Source organism: Macrobrachium rosenbergii, chromosome 15, assembly GCF_040412425.1.
Source record: "Macrobrachium rosenbergii isolate ZJJX-2024 chromosome 15, ASM4041242v1, whole genome shotgun sequence".
NCBI lineage: Eukaryota > Metazoa > Arthropoda > Malacostraca > Decapoda > Palaemonidae > Macrobrachium > Macrobrachium rosenbergii.
In genome coordinates, this window is record NC_089755.1 from 57,716,798 (window position 1) to 57,730,511 (window position 13,714).

Sequence of the window (13,714 nt, forward strand, 5' to 3'; positions counted from 1 at the left end):
CTCCTCAATTTTTTTTCCCTTCAGACGTTTCAAGATGATATCTGCAGCCATAAAATCGTGTTTCAGCCGGAGAGACAGTAAATTTCACTCGTAAATCTGTTACATATGAGTTCGCGTAACTAACAAGCGTTTTGAGAAGATACGAAAAAATATGAAAATAAATTTAAAAAAATGGAATCTTGGACTTAATTTCTCCCGATGTAACACTGACCGTATGTCGTTTGAATTAACCTGAAAAATTATGGTACTGCATTGAAACAAAACGAAAAAATAAGTTGTCACTGGGTTTACTTTCGTTTGAATTTTGCAATGCTTGTGCACGTTTCAAAACCCGTTGGTAATTAGGAGAAAATGAAAGAATGAGATGGAAAATAACTACACATTATGTGGCTTTATTATTATCGTTCACTGTATATGTATGTATATATATATATATATATATATATATATATATATATATATATATATATATATATATATATATATATATATATATATATATATATATATATGTGTGTGTGTGTTCTACAAGACAGTAAAAAAATGGATGGTACTTAGAAAAATACTTGTTAAAGAGGAACATATATGAGGGCGTGTAGAATAGAAACTATTGGTTTTAATCACTGCAAGATGTCTTTTATGCAAATTACATTAACAGAAAATAAAAGCTGACCTGAAATAACTACAGAGATTTTTCTGTCAAAAATCTGTTCTCGAATCTCATGTATTAAAATTCTAAAAAAAAAATAATAGCTAGATTTTGAAATATATTTATGGATAAATATTGTCTTGTATTACTAACTGCTTTTGAAATTTGTTTATTCATTCCCGAATTATTTGTATTATTAATCCATTTTTTCACTCAAGCAAACATTATTATTTTATAGGAAGTCACACAACGATATTTACATAAATAATTTTGTATGTCCCCGCAACGAAAAATTACGAATCCATCGTTCACAAAATCACTCCTATTTTTCGTAGAACTATCTATCAGTCCTTTCACATCATAAATTACCAAACTTTTTTCTTTCTTACACTTGGCAGAAGATACCTATCAACCATTAAAAAACCTAGCTTGAACTGCAACTCAAACTTTCGCTCACTTTCCCTCCAGAACGAAAACAAATCATTCGGTACTGTATTACTCTCTAACGTGGAATCCTTTCCTTGACCTATTGATTTTATCAAATGCTCAGACTTGAACACTCTCTTTCACTTTCTTTCCAGCTGATTGCATAAATCAAAGGTAAAACAAGTCTGTTCGATTGGAACTTATCCGAAGGGAAATGTTTTCCTGAGCTTAAACGTTTTTATGTATTGGATGTGATGGCAAAATGTTTGTACAGGAATCAGATGTTTTTGTGGTATTGCTTCACTGAACCATTACATTGGCTGTCCAAGTAACTGGACTTACAAAGATATATATATATATATATATATATATATATATATATATATATATATATATATATATATATATATATATATATATGTAATATATATATATATATATATATATATATATATATATATATATATATATATATATATATATATATATATATATATATGATCTGCGTTTAGGTGTCTTTTGAGTCTTCTGATTATCTCTCTCTCTCTCTCTCTCTCTCTCTCTCTCTCTCTCTCTCTCTCTCTCTCTCTCTCTCTCTCTCCACTTCCCTTGTATCTATGCTTGATCTCTTTTCTCCACTGAGGCTTCTCTGCTCCTAATCTTTCAGAAATGAAATAGAAAATGAAGTGAGGAAAAATGAACTCACTCTCTATTTTCTTTGTCAGTGTCAGTTTTTTATTTTTTAGTTCTCCCTCCTTATGACATTTACACCTTCCATTTCAGAGCAAATTCGTGGCAACTTTTATTTCTTTCTTGTGTGCAATAAGGCGTTTAGAAATAGCGCGTTTTGGTAATCTTGATATACTTTACGCACACACACACACACGTAGTATATTTATGGATATATATGGATATATATATATATATATATATATATATATATATATATATATATATATATACATATATATACATATATATATATATATATATATTTATATATATTTATATATATATATATATATATATATATATATATATATATATATATATATACATATACATATACACAAAACACTACTACAACCACCCCTGATCTAATCTGCCTTTCCGCCACAGCCGATTGAATCCGAAACCTTCCAGTGATTCCCGAAAACCTTCCAGTAATTCCCAAAGACACTGAGCCGTTTCAGTGACGTCACACTTCGGCATGGCGTCTTCTACTCCAATGGCGGCTGCACGACATTCCGCAGTCTTTTGTTTTTCTTCGACGCGTATTATTGCAATAGCCTTGTCGCTAGCATTCCTATTTACGGTCTTTTAATGTCCACGGCGGGGCTTGTACGTTTTCCTGACGGTTCTATTAGATGGTGGGTTTCTGTTCTCATGGGTGCCGTGGCTTCGAGGATTGCCTATAGCTGTCTGTAGACTGGTTTAGATAGTACTGTATCTTTGGCATTGGAGTCCAACGCAGATATTTGTACTTTCTTGATTGTTCTATTAGAAGCTGGTTCCTTTCTGTGGGTGCTAAGGGTCTCAAAGCTACGTATAATTTTAAATAGACTTAAATTCAAACTATATTAGTTTGGGCTTAAGAAGGTTTCATCACCAAGAGGTTACTGGTGTTGGAGGGGGACACATCTCCCATGAAAAAGCTTAATTTTAAAGTAAAGAGAAACGAATCGCCAAAGAGAATTTGGCGCATGTCATACATATGATATTACCACCAAAGTCTAGCTTGTATAGCCTAATACAAATGTTACAACCCAATTCTTACTGAATCCTTTGATATATGTGTAATACTTTAGCTATGTTTTATGAAGCTTCCTCCATGCTAATTTCTCTTAATTCTTCTGAAAAGAAAGCGAATAATTTGTCCCAATCTTTTTAAATAAAAGCGATTAATTCGTCCCAGTCTTCTGAAATGGAAGCGATTAATTTGTCCCAACCTTCCGAAATGAAAGTGAATTATCTGTCCCAATCTTCTGAAATGAAAGTGATTAATTTGTCCTAATCTTCTGAAATGAAAGTGATTAATTTGTCACAACCTTCTGAAAAGAAAGCGATTAATTTGTCCCAATCTTCTGAAATGAAAGCGATTAACTTGTGCCAATCTCCTGAAATGAATGCGATTAATTTGTTCCAGTCTTCCAAAAAGAAAGCGATTAATTTGTCCTAATCCTTAGCTAGTATCCAATAACCAAAAAAAGTCAGCGAAGCACAAAAATAAATTGACGATCTGGAAAATAAAATTTTTCAAAGGAACATGTCTCTCGAACTTATTTATTTTTTTTTATCAGCAAACATGCGTAAAGCAATTCAGTTAAAAGCGGGACATTCTGAATGAAGAAACAGCTTTATCACAGTAGATAAAAATATTCTCAGTACGTTGACATCACATTAATGAATGGAGGATGACATCAAATCTGTGAGTCTTCATCTAAATTGTCTTTGAAAAACTGTTGGTACATATAATCACTCACAATTGACGTCTTTATGCATTGTCATCAGTTTCAGCCAAATCACCGTTGAACTGACACAGTACTTATAATCAAATAAAACTGACATATTTTTCTTGCATTCATTAAGTTCAAATCAGTAACGCCATCTGCTCTCGATGTTAATTCTAATAACTTCATTATCATTCAATTATGGGCTGCCATTACGTAGAAAGTCTCGAATTAGAGCGGGTCATTGCCGCTGTACTAAATGATAATTGTCGGCCCGTGTTCTTTCAGGAATTAATTTTAGGGTGACATCAAAAGTGATCTTGAGATATGATGGCAGTTTTTTATGTTAAGAATAATAATTATTCAAGTACATTTTTTTTTTTTATAAAATTTTAAGATGTATAATTATTCAGGTATGGGTAAGAACAATCGAATTGTTAAGAGTTGAGTTTGAAAGCTCCCAACGAAATTATAGCCTGGGTTATACTTGTAACTTGAGGTGATTATATCCAGTGGAATGGGATATAATCTTTATTTTTAATGTTAAGATGAATAATTATTTAGATGTAGGTAAAAAAAAAATCGAATTGTTAAGAGTTGAGTTTGAAAGCCTCCAATGAAATTATAGCCTGGGTTATAATCGTAACTTGAGGTAATTATATCCAGTGGAATGGGATATAATCACATGCTTCAATCGGCGCCCTTTTTGCCGCTTTCGTCCTTAATTTCAAAGGAAATTATAATCGATGAGGAGATATAATTAAGCTTAATTGACTCAATTTAGTCTTCTTCCTACCTGTTGTTATTTTCCAAAATGTTTATTGTATTTTGAAAATGTCTAATAAAATTAAAATTTCGTCGCTAATCTGAACTGATATTGGCTGATAATAGCCAAGGCTTACATATGCATATACATATATATATATATATATATATATATATATATATATATATATATATATATATATATATATATATATATATATATATATATATATATATATATATATATACATATACATTCATATGAACAAACTCTCACACACACATACACAAACACATATATATATACGTATATATATATATATATATATATATATATATATATATATATATATATATATATATATATATATATATATATATATATATTTTATATGTCTGTGTGTATCTGTGTGTGTGTTTGTGTTCAAAGTTAACGATCAAATTGTCTAAACAAATCCTTCTTTTGAGGAATAAAGATAAAAGATAAAAAGTTAAAATGTTCTTTAAAAATACCGGCCAGTGGTATAATAACAAAACCCCAAAATGCCTTTATTCTTCCATACTGATAAAAAAAACCTATTTAGAAGAAAGCACAGTAGTTCTCCACTGTGATTGGTCAAGACGTTTGACCAATCACAGACGCTGGTGTTAGGAAATCCTAATTCCTTTAAAGGGAATCCGTGGAAGCGGTAACATTTATCAAATGAAGGTTCATTTCAAAGAGATCGTTGTTTATATGCTAATGAAAGCCCAGCCTTCATTAACGGGGGCTCGTTAAGTACTAATTGAGGGAGATTAAAGAAACGCATCGTTGAGTTACTGAAGGAAAAATGGGTAATTAGAAATTTCTTTTTATATTATTGTGATTTGATGGAGGAGAAGGGTTTATTTTAGTTTTCTGGCGTTCCAGAAGTGCAACATATTTAATGGGGTTGCGTGCCGAGAGAGAGAGAGAGAGAGAGAGAGAGAGAGAGAGAGAGAGAGAGAGAGAGAGAGAGAGAGAGAGAGAGAGAGAGAGAGAGCTGTTTTCACGTTCGGCCGCTGGCTAGTCAAAAGTCTCTTTTGCTTGTTGCATAATAATAATAATAATAATAATAATAATAATAATAATAATAATAATAATAATAATAATAGTTTTTCGGTTTAACATCAAAAGAGCGTAAAATTCTCTCTAGAAATGATAAAAGGATAAAGAAATAACTGAATTATTACCTGCCTAATAAAATTCTATTAAAAGCGCCAAGTAACATTGGTGTTTTCGTTGTTTACGAGAACATTCTACCACTAATGTTAGTCTCCTATCCTTGTTTTTCTCCTCTAAGTCTTCTCAAAGGAAAAACAAGTAAAAAATACGCCAAAGTTTCTTCGGCGCAATCGAGTTTTCTGTTCAACCGCTACAGCGTTAATCAAGGCCACCGAGAATGGATCTATCTTTCGGTGGTCTCGGTATAATGCTGTATGAGCCGCGGCCCGGTGGTGGCCTATCCTATATCGTTGCCAGAAGCACGATTATAGCTCAATTTAACCTTAAATAAAATCAAAACTAGTGAGGCTAGAGGGCTGCAGTTTGGTATGTTTGATGATTGGAGGGTGGATGATCAACATACCAATTTGCAGCCCTCTAGCCTCAGTAGTTTTTAAGATCTAAGGGCGGACAGAAAAAAGCGTGGACAAAAAGAAGTGCTGACGGACAGACAAAGCCGGCACAATATTTTCTTTTACAGAAAACTAACAAGCGAATTGTGTGTGAATTTTCTAACAACTAACCAACGCCCTTTTTTCTTCTCCTTGCTTAGTGAACCGTAGGATGTTCGAACAAATTGGTGGTTCAAGTGGTTCGGTTCACGGTTCATTAATCGCGCTAGGACTGTGGTTTGGGCGGTTCTGTTTCGGAGATCAGGCTATCAAATGGAAGAGAGAAAATAGCAAGTAGTGTTGGGTTTAGATACTTCGTTATCGTCACCTGATTTGCAGTGTGAATATGAATTGCGTTGGTTGAATATAGCCTGGAAAAGTGGTTGAGTCTTTGAACGTGGGTAAAGATAAGAAGGAAACAAATAGAAATAAGTATATGATAAATAAAAATACGAGTAAATATTACGGAAATTAAAAAAAAATTAGGAGAAACAATAAAAAAAAATGCAGCATAGTATAAAAACGATGTACCGTGTGAATATGAATTGTTGCACATAAAAGGGAAAAGTGGTTTGAATCTTTGAATGTCGGCAAAGATAAGAAAGGAACAGACAGACAGAAGTATATGAGAGATAAAAATACGAGTAAAGATTACGGAAATTTAAACAAAAATTAGGAGAAACAATAAAGAAAACGCAACATATATAAAACATTGTCTTCGTATTTCAAGAGCCAGAAATCCTTTCAAATCTTATGAAAGAAAATTACCATCCCGTGACTGTGATAAGGTTTCAGGTCTTAATGAGGATGGATAAACAAGAATTTTTGAGTTTCATTGCATCACAAAATTAAGCTTTTTTTTCTTTCCTTTCTTTGTCTAAATATTCTGAATAGTGCACTTTGATTAAATACGTCCAATCTCTCAGGACACAGTCAATCCTATCACTATCGCCAATGTGAAAAGCATTCTTTAGTTTTGGAATATATCTTTGTGATCAAGGTCATGAGATGGACGTATGAGTTAAAAAAAGGAAAATGAAAATAGTGAATTCAGTGGCACTTGTCAAATCTTATACTGCTTAACTGCTTTCAAACACAACATACTCACACGCCAAGAGGGAAAGAATAGGTTGCTAGCAAAACCTATGCTAAATCAGGAAAGGCATAAGATGTACATGAGGAAAATCTATAGAACCAAATTAGGTCAAATAAAATTCAGAAGGGCGCAGATCTGTTTGGTGGAAAAGCTCTTGAGTCGTGGGAAAATTTTTCACCAGTAATGTTGTTCAACTTATGGGGCATCGTAAGATCACCGTCTGGTTTTTTAAGGCCATCAAAAGTGATAAACTTTCCGCCACTTGATGACTTACTAAGCAATGAAGAATTGGTCTGTTTGGTGTACTGTTGGAATTCCACAAAGAAAGGAAACTTATTCTGGAAGAGAGAAAGGATATAATAGAACCTTACGCTTTCTCCGGAGAAAACTTGAGAAGATCCTGTTGGTTCGCAAAAGTTCTTGGGCAACGTTTTAGAAAACCGGTAATTACTATAAGGAAAAATTTCACAAGGCCATCCAAAAGAATGCATATGAATCATAAAGAAGATTTATGGGATAGGATCCCCAAATTTGGGTGCGTAGGAGAACAGGTTCTACGCATCCCAGCTGACTAACAAGACTTGTTGTACCCAGATGCAAGACTACAGGATTTTTTTCCTCATTCCGGGTTCCGGCAAAGGATGGAAAGGGCCTTTCCCTTAGTGCCGAGAGGGAGGTGGGGTGAAAGTCTAATTCTCATAGCACTTACTATGCTATTCAAGATTTTACCACCTGTGCCTTTCAGAGTCGGGCCATCAACCGATGAATCTTCCACTCTGTCGCAACTGAAGAACATTTTCTCTCGTTAGGAGTCAGTTCTACAAATCATAATATGCTTGGATTTTTAGCAACTTGCCTTTTATATGCTAATGCAAAATAGCAATTGAGAGAAAAGCTTTTTTTCCTTTATGAAGCGTCAGTTTTGATGCTCAAAATATCCTACGCTTCTAGAAAGTTTCTACCTTGACGAATGCCGAATGCATAGTGCGTGATCTATGAGCGCGTTCAACCGTGTAGAATATGACGCAAAAAATAACATTTCTTCCTTACCAAGAACATCAAATGTTGTTTATTGAAATGGGGTCAAGAGGCTTCCCTTCTAGTCTGTGTACCTGTGAGATCTATACTCTCACGTTTACTAATAAGGACGTAACGAAAACACAAACTTTACGGGGCGGCCAGGAATGGTGTTCTCATCATTAGCTTTTACGACTATCGCCAGTTATTTCGAAGCAGGTCCGCCTGTCATGATTTTCTTAACTTACCACCTGCATTCAAAATATATTTTTAAATATTTGGTTTGTTCTTTGGTATCCAAATTTCACTGGTATTCGTTGGGGACCGAATCTACTGAAATAAATGAATTTTTTTCTGTTTTGCATATATTACTAGTTGCCGTGGTGGCGCAGTGGTAAGGTTCTCGCCTACCAGTCGAGATGACCAGGGTTCAAATCCCGCCGCTCACTGGTGGCTTTGGGGATAGTGCCATTGCATAAACCCGGTGGCCCGCCAACCTAGCGGTCTGAATACTCGAGAGGGTTAGTAAGAAAATATGTACCAGTCCTCGGGCTGGTAGTTAAACAGTAGGTGTAGCGACACTAATTGGACAACCTGAGATATTTTCTTTCCACTGATTTGAAAACCTGAGATATTTTCTTTCCACTGACTGGACAACCTGAGATATTTTCTTTCCTCCGATTGGACAGCCTGAGATATTTTCTTGCCACTGATTTAACAACCTGAGATATTTTCTTTCCACTGATTGGACAACCTGAGATATTTTCTTTCCGCTGATTGGACAACTTGAGATATTTTCTTTCCAAGACAACTTGAAATATTTTCTGACAACCTGAGATATTTTGTTTCCACTGATTGGACAACCTGAGATATTTTCTTTCCACTGATTGAACAACCTGAGGTATTTCTTTCCACTGATTTGACAACCTGAGATATTTTCTTTCCACTGATTGGACAACCTGAGATATTTTCTTTCCACTGATTTGACAACCTGAGATATTCTTGCCACTGATTTGATAACCAGAAAACAAGCCCTGAATAATTTTAGGTGAAATTCAGCAATATAATATTAGATAAAGAGAACAAAGATATATTTCTATTCTCATGCTGTGAAAATCTTTCTTCTCTTCCCGTTGGTTTTTACTCCAGGTCAGTAAAAAAAACATATTACTTTTATATCTCTATTTTCGTGTTTTTGTCGTGACAGCGGAACGTGAAAGCCACGGTTAGGCGTCATCTCAGATAAAAGCGTTTTGATATTTTCGTTATGATATTTACAGTGACTTTGTCTTATTTGATGTAATGCCATGGGTCCTCTCTCTCTCTCTCTCTCTCTCTCTCTCTCTCTCTCTCTCTCTCTCTCTCTCTCTCTCTCTGGTAACATCGTACAAGCATTATACAATGGAACTTTTAACTGCTTTATTAAAAAAAAAACTTAATCTACAGGATTACAAAATTCATGCATACAGTAATCTAGATCTGACAACGACTTTTATGAACTTTAATAGCAGCGCTGCAAGTTATATGACTTGTATACGAATGCTAATCTGTAAAATCTAGCAAATAATTGTAGGGAATTGAACCCTAATGACCCACTTACACAGAAAATGAAGGCAAAATGATAATTACCATCATTAACTATGCCGAATGAAGACAAAGACTAAAGAACAAAGAATTTCTTGGTGTCCTTATGATCGCCTCATAGAAACCATGACCCTCACCCAAGATTACGACATGAATAAAGAGAGAGAGAGAGAGAGAGAGAGAGAGAGAGAGAGAGAGAGAGAGAGAGAGAGAGAGCAGACCCTCAGTCTTCGTCTAAAAACTGACCTATAAATAATCATGCTGTCAGCGAAGATTTTGTAATCTGCAGTTGAGGCGTTTTCGCAATTTTTTACGATGCGATAGAAGAATGGATGAAAAAGCCTATTAACAACTACGAAAAGTAATCAGAGAAATGTAAACTTCAGTCGAAACGATTGGCATCATTAACCCAAACACTGGGGGAGTTACACTTTCATTCACAAACACTAGAAAGCTGCCGTTTTCTTTAAATGCACACCAGTTATAACTACAATAAGCAAAGTGATACAATTAATTCAGGATATACATTCCCGGATCGAATCTACGCCAAAATCTGATCAATTGTTCCCTTAACTATAAAGAAAGACATAAACAGATCAGTCTTTAATCGTAACCTTTCTAGGGAGGTAATTACAAAAATGCAATTCCAGACGGTTCCTAGTATAATCTTAGTCCTTTCCCCCCTAGCAAGGACTCACATCTCGACTTGCACAGCCCATTATCCTTCTTAAAATATTAAGTGCTCTCTCCACGGGCTTAATCCTGTACTTGAGAGCATCTGTCCTGATAGCATCTTGATTGACAGCATCTAGAAAGGCACTGATTACAGCCTCTGCAATGTGTTTGGCAAGTCCATTAAATTATGGCGTGTGAGTCTAGAAGTGAGAATTCTTTTAGCATTGGAATGAATTTCGTAAGGGTATTTTAACCCGTATATACGTCTGAAGAAAATATATATACAATATGTATATACTGCATATGTGTGTGTATTATATATATATATATATATATATATATATATATATATATATATATATATACTGTATATATATATATATATATATATATATATATATATATATATATATATATATATATATATATATATATATCTTTTCTTTTAACGTGCTTTTATTCCCATTTTTGTATGGGGTACGCACGATGCCTTCTTTGAAGGACTTTTTGATTTGGCTTTGGGGTAGACCTGTGGTCTCGATCGGCTGCCCTGCCTGACATCGCTTAGACCCCGGTACGTATGTTTCATGTATCATACCCGACCCAACGCCCTTTCTTCCCAGCAGCGAGAAGTTATTGCGCGGGTATGGCGAGAGTTCGAGACGTGTGAGATGTTTGTTATGTTTTTAGAAGGTGTTGTAGTGGCTTTGTTTTGTGTGTGTATTTAGTCTGTAACATCCATTTGCTTTTTAAGCAAACCTATCCGTTGATTACATATATAATCCCGGGATGTCTACACGGATAGCAAAGTGTCTGCCTCTCTTGATCAGCCGGCTGCGGGTTTGAACCCGCGCCACAGACCTCTACGAAGTCCGAAGCTGCTGCTGTAACCGACTGAGCCACCGAGGCTCTATATATATATATATATATATATATATATATATATATATATATATATATATATATATATATGTATATTTATTTATATATATATACAGTATATATAAATATATATATATATATATATATATATATATATATATATATATATATATATATACATATATATATATATATATATATATATATATATATATATATATATATATATATATATATATATATATATATATTGTTGGCTTTTTCTTAAGAACCACATTAGAATATTCCTTTGTCTGTCTGTCTGTCTCTCTGCCTGACTGTCTGTATATCTGGCCACCGGCCTGTCTCAAAGGAGCTCTACGCACTTGTATAAGCTTACCTTTACCTCCCAAGTATAAATCTACCTGCGTATTTCCAAATTGCCCATAATTTCTCTACTTTATCTCCTATACCCGTCAGTGTCACCTCTGATAACCACTATCATGCCACTTTCACGGAGTTGAGACTTTCAAACTTTCCCTTCCTAGACTTTCCCTTTCTTTTATTGGACGAAGGTTCAGAGAAGAACATGAAGGTATCTTAGTTGGTAAAGGCATCTGTCCCTAGGAGGTATTTTGCCTTCAATAGACAATTATTATTGATGGTTTCTATGCGTATTCAACGGTGCATCTTAAGGACTTAATGTTTTGTAGCCTACGGGTCATGTGATTTCAGCATGTGTATAATTTTATCCTGAGATGGTAATCACCCCCCCCCCCCAACCTCCCACTCCGTCCCACACTCATCCAACCCCCCACACCCTGTCTCCCACGACACACAAATAAAACTAAATTTAAAACAAGCACATTCGATAACCAGTTTTCTAGGACCACGTGATAGTTCTCTAGGATTTTCATTTCTTATGTTTCTGGTCCCAACATTTATCGATTTAGCTTTGAATTCATTCGCTTTTTTGCATATTATTCATCTCTTTTATAATTACTGTGTACACTGTCTTCTAGCATTCCAGGCCTCTATGTGACCCGTTTTCTCTCAATGCACTTTCTACCATCGTCTGTTGCAACTCTCAGTAAAGTTTTATTTCATTTTACAGAACACACGGCTTGAGAAGAAGAAGAAGAAGAAGAAGAAGAAGAAGAAGAAGAAGAAGAAGAAGAAGAAGAAGAAGAAGAATAAGAAGAAGAAGAAGAAGAAGAAGAAACTGGGAATAAATGAAGAAATCAGAGACGAAAGAGTCATACAAAATTCGTGAGGATCTTATCAATGGTTTCAACACCAAAACAATCCTACAACAAGGTGAGAATTTTAGCAGTTGGTGTTGCAACATTATCAGCAGACACTTACAATTATTGTTGCTATTTCTATTCCCAATTTTTCGATTCTCTGTTTCTACTGTTTCTATTAAGATGCTGTCTTTTTTTTTTTTTTTGCCTTTTAATCAACACAAGATCACGAATTCTTTTTTCGTGTGGGTGCGTTTGTCCGTCGTGTTGTAAATTCGTTAGACTGAAAAACAATCACGATATATTGTGGCAAACTTAACTTCCCGAGCAATACCAGTTTCCGAAAGTTCACTTAAGCAAAAAGGGCAAAATGGCATCGAGTGAACGCAACAGTTAGGAAATTTAATATATCTAATTTGATATTATTTTTTAATTTTTCTATAAACAAAGAATGTGGTATATATATATATATATATATATATATATATATATATATATATATATATATATATATATATATATATATATATATATTGTAAGATTCTTTTCTTGTTATAGAAAATTAAAAACAACTGTTTTGGAGAGAAGAGTGTTGAATCCCTTGAAAAAATATACTTTTATTAATAGTGATTATAATATAAATGGTGTCAAAATATTGTTTGAAAGTAAAGCTAAATACTTTGATATTATATATGTATATATATATATATATATATATATATATATATATATATATATATATGTATATATATATATATATATATATATATATATATATATATATATATATAATATCAAAATATTTGCCTTTGCTTTTAATTAATATTTTGACACCATTTATCTTAGCAAAAGATACATTGCAAATATGCAATGAAAATCATCAGTAAATAACATTAAAAACTTGACATGTGATTTATAAAACCACTTCTTGATTTATTCGTAACTGAATTATAATCACTATTAAAAAATTTTTTTTGCAAAGAATTTAAAACTCGCCTCTCCAGACCTTACTGTTATTGTACGCAATTGCTCAATTTCTTTAAAGCCTTTACGCATGCGCACGGCTGAGGGGACCTATTGTCCAAAACGGGCGGTTGTAACTCAAGCTTCATGGCTCATGTCATTATCTTAATGCGCTTTTATTGCCTAGGGTTGGGGTCTGACTGCGCACAGGTTTCGTCGGTCAAAGCAAGAACTTAAGAAAAAGATGTTTTTTAGTTGTTTTGGAATGGCATTATAGACTTGACTTCTTGCCTTGTGGAAGGACAAAGGAATACTTAACTCGGTGCTTTATCTTGAAGGAGTCAGTCCA

At 33.9% G+C, this 13,714-nt stretch overlaps 1 protein-coding gene across 1 annotated transcript in view; it reads right to left on the reverse strand.

Moving 5' to 3' along the window:
* The window catches only part of LOC136846796 (carbohydrate sulfotransferase 11-like), a 67,223-nt gene that overhangs the window by 11,003 nt on the left and 42,506 nt on the right, over positions 1-13,714 (reverse strand). The gene's annotated exons all lie outside the window — the stretch shown is intronic.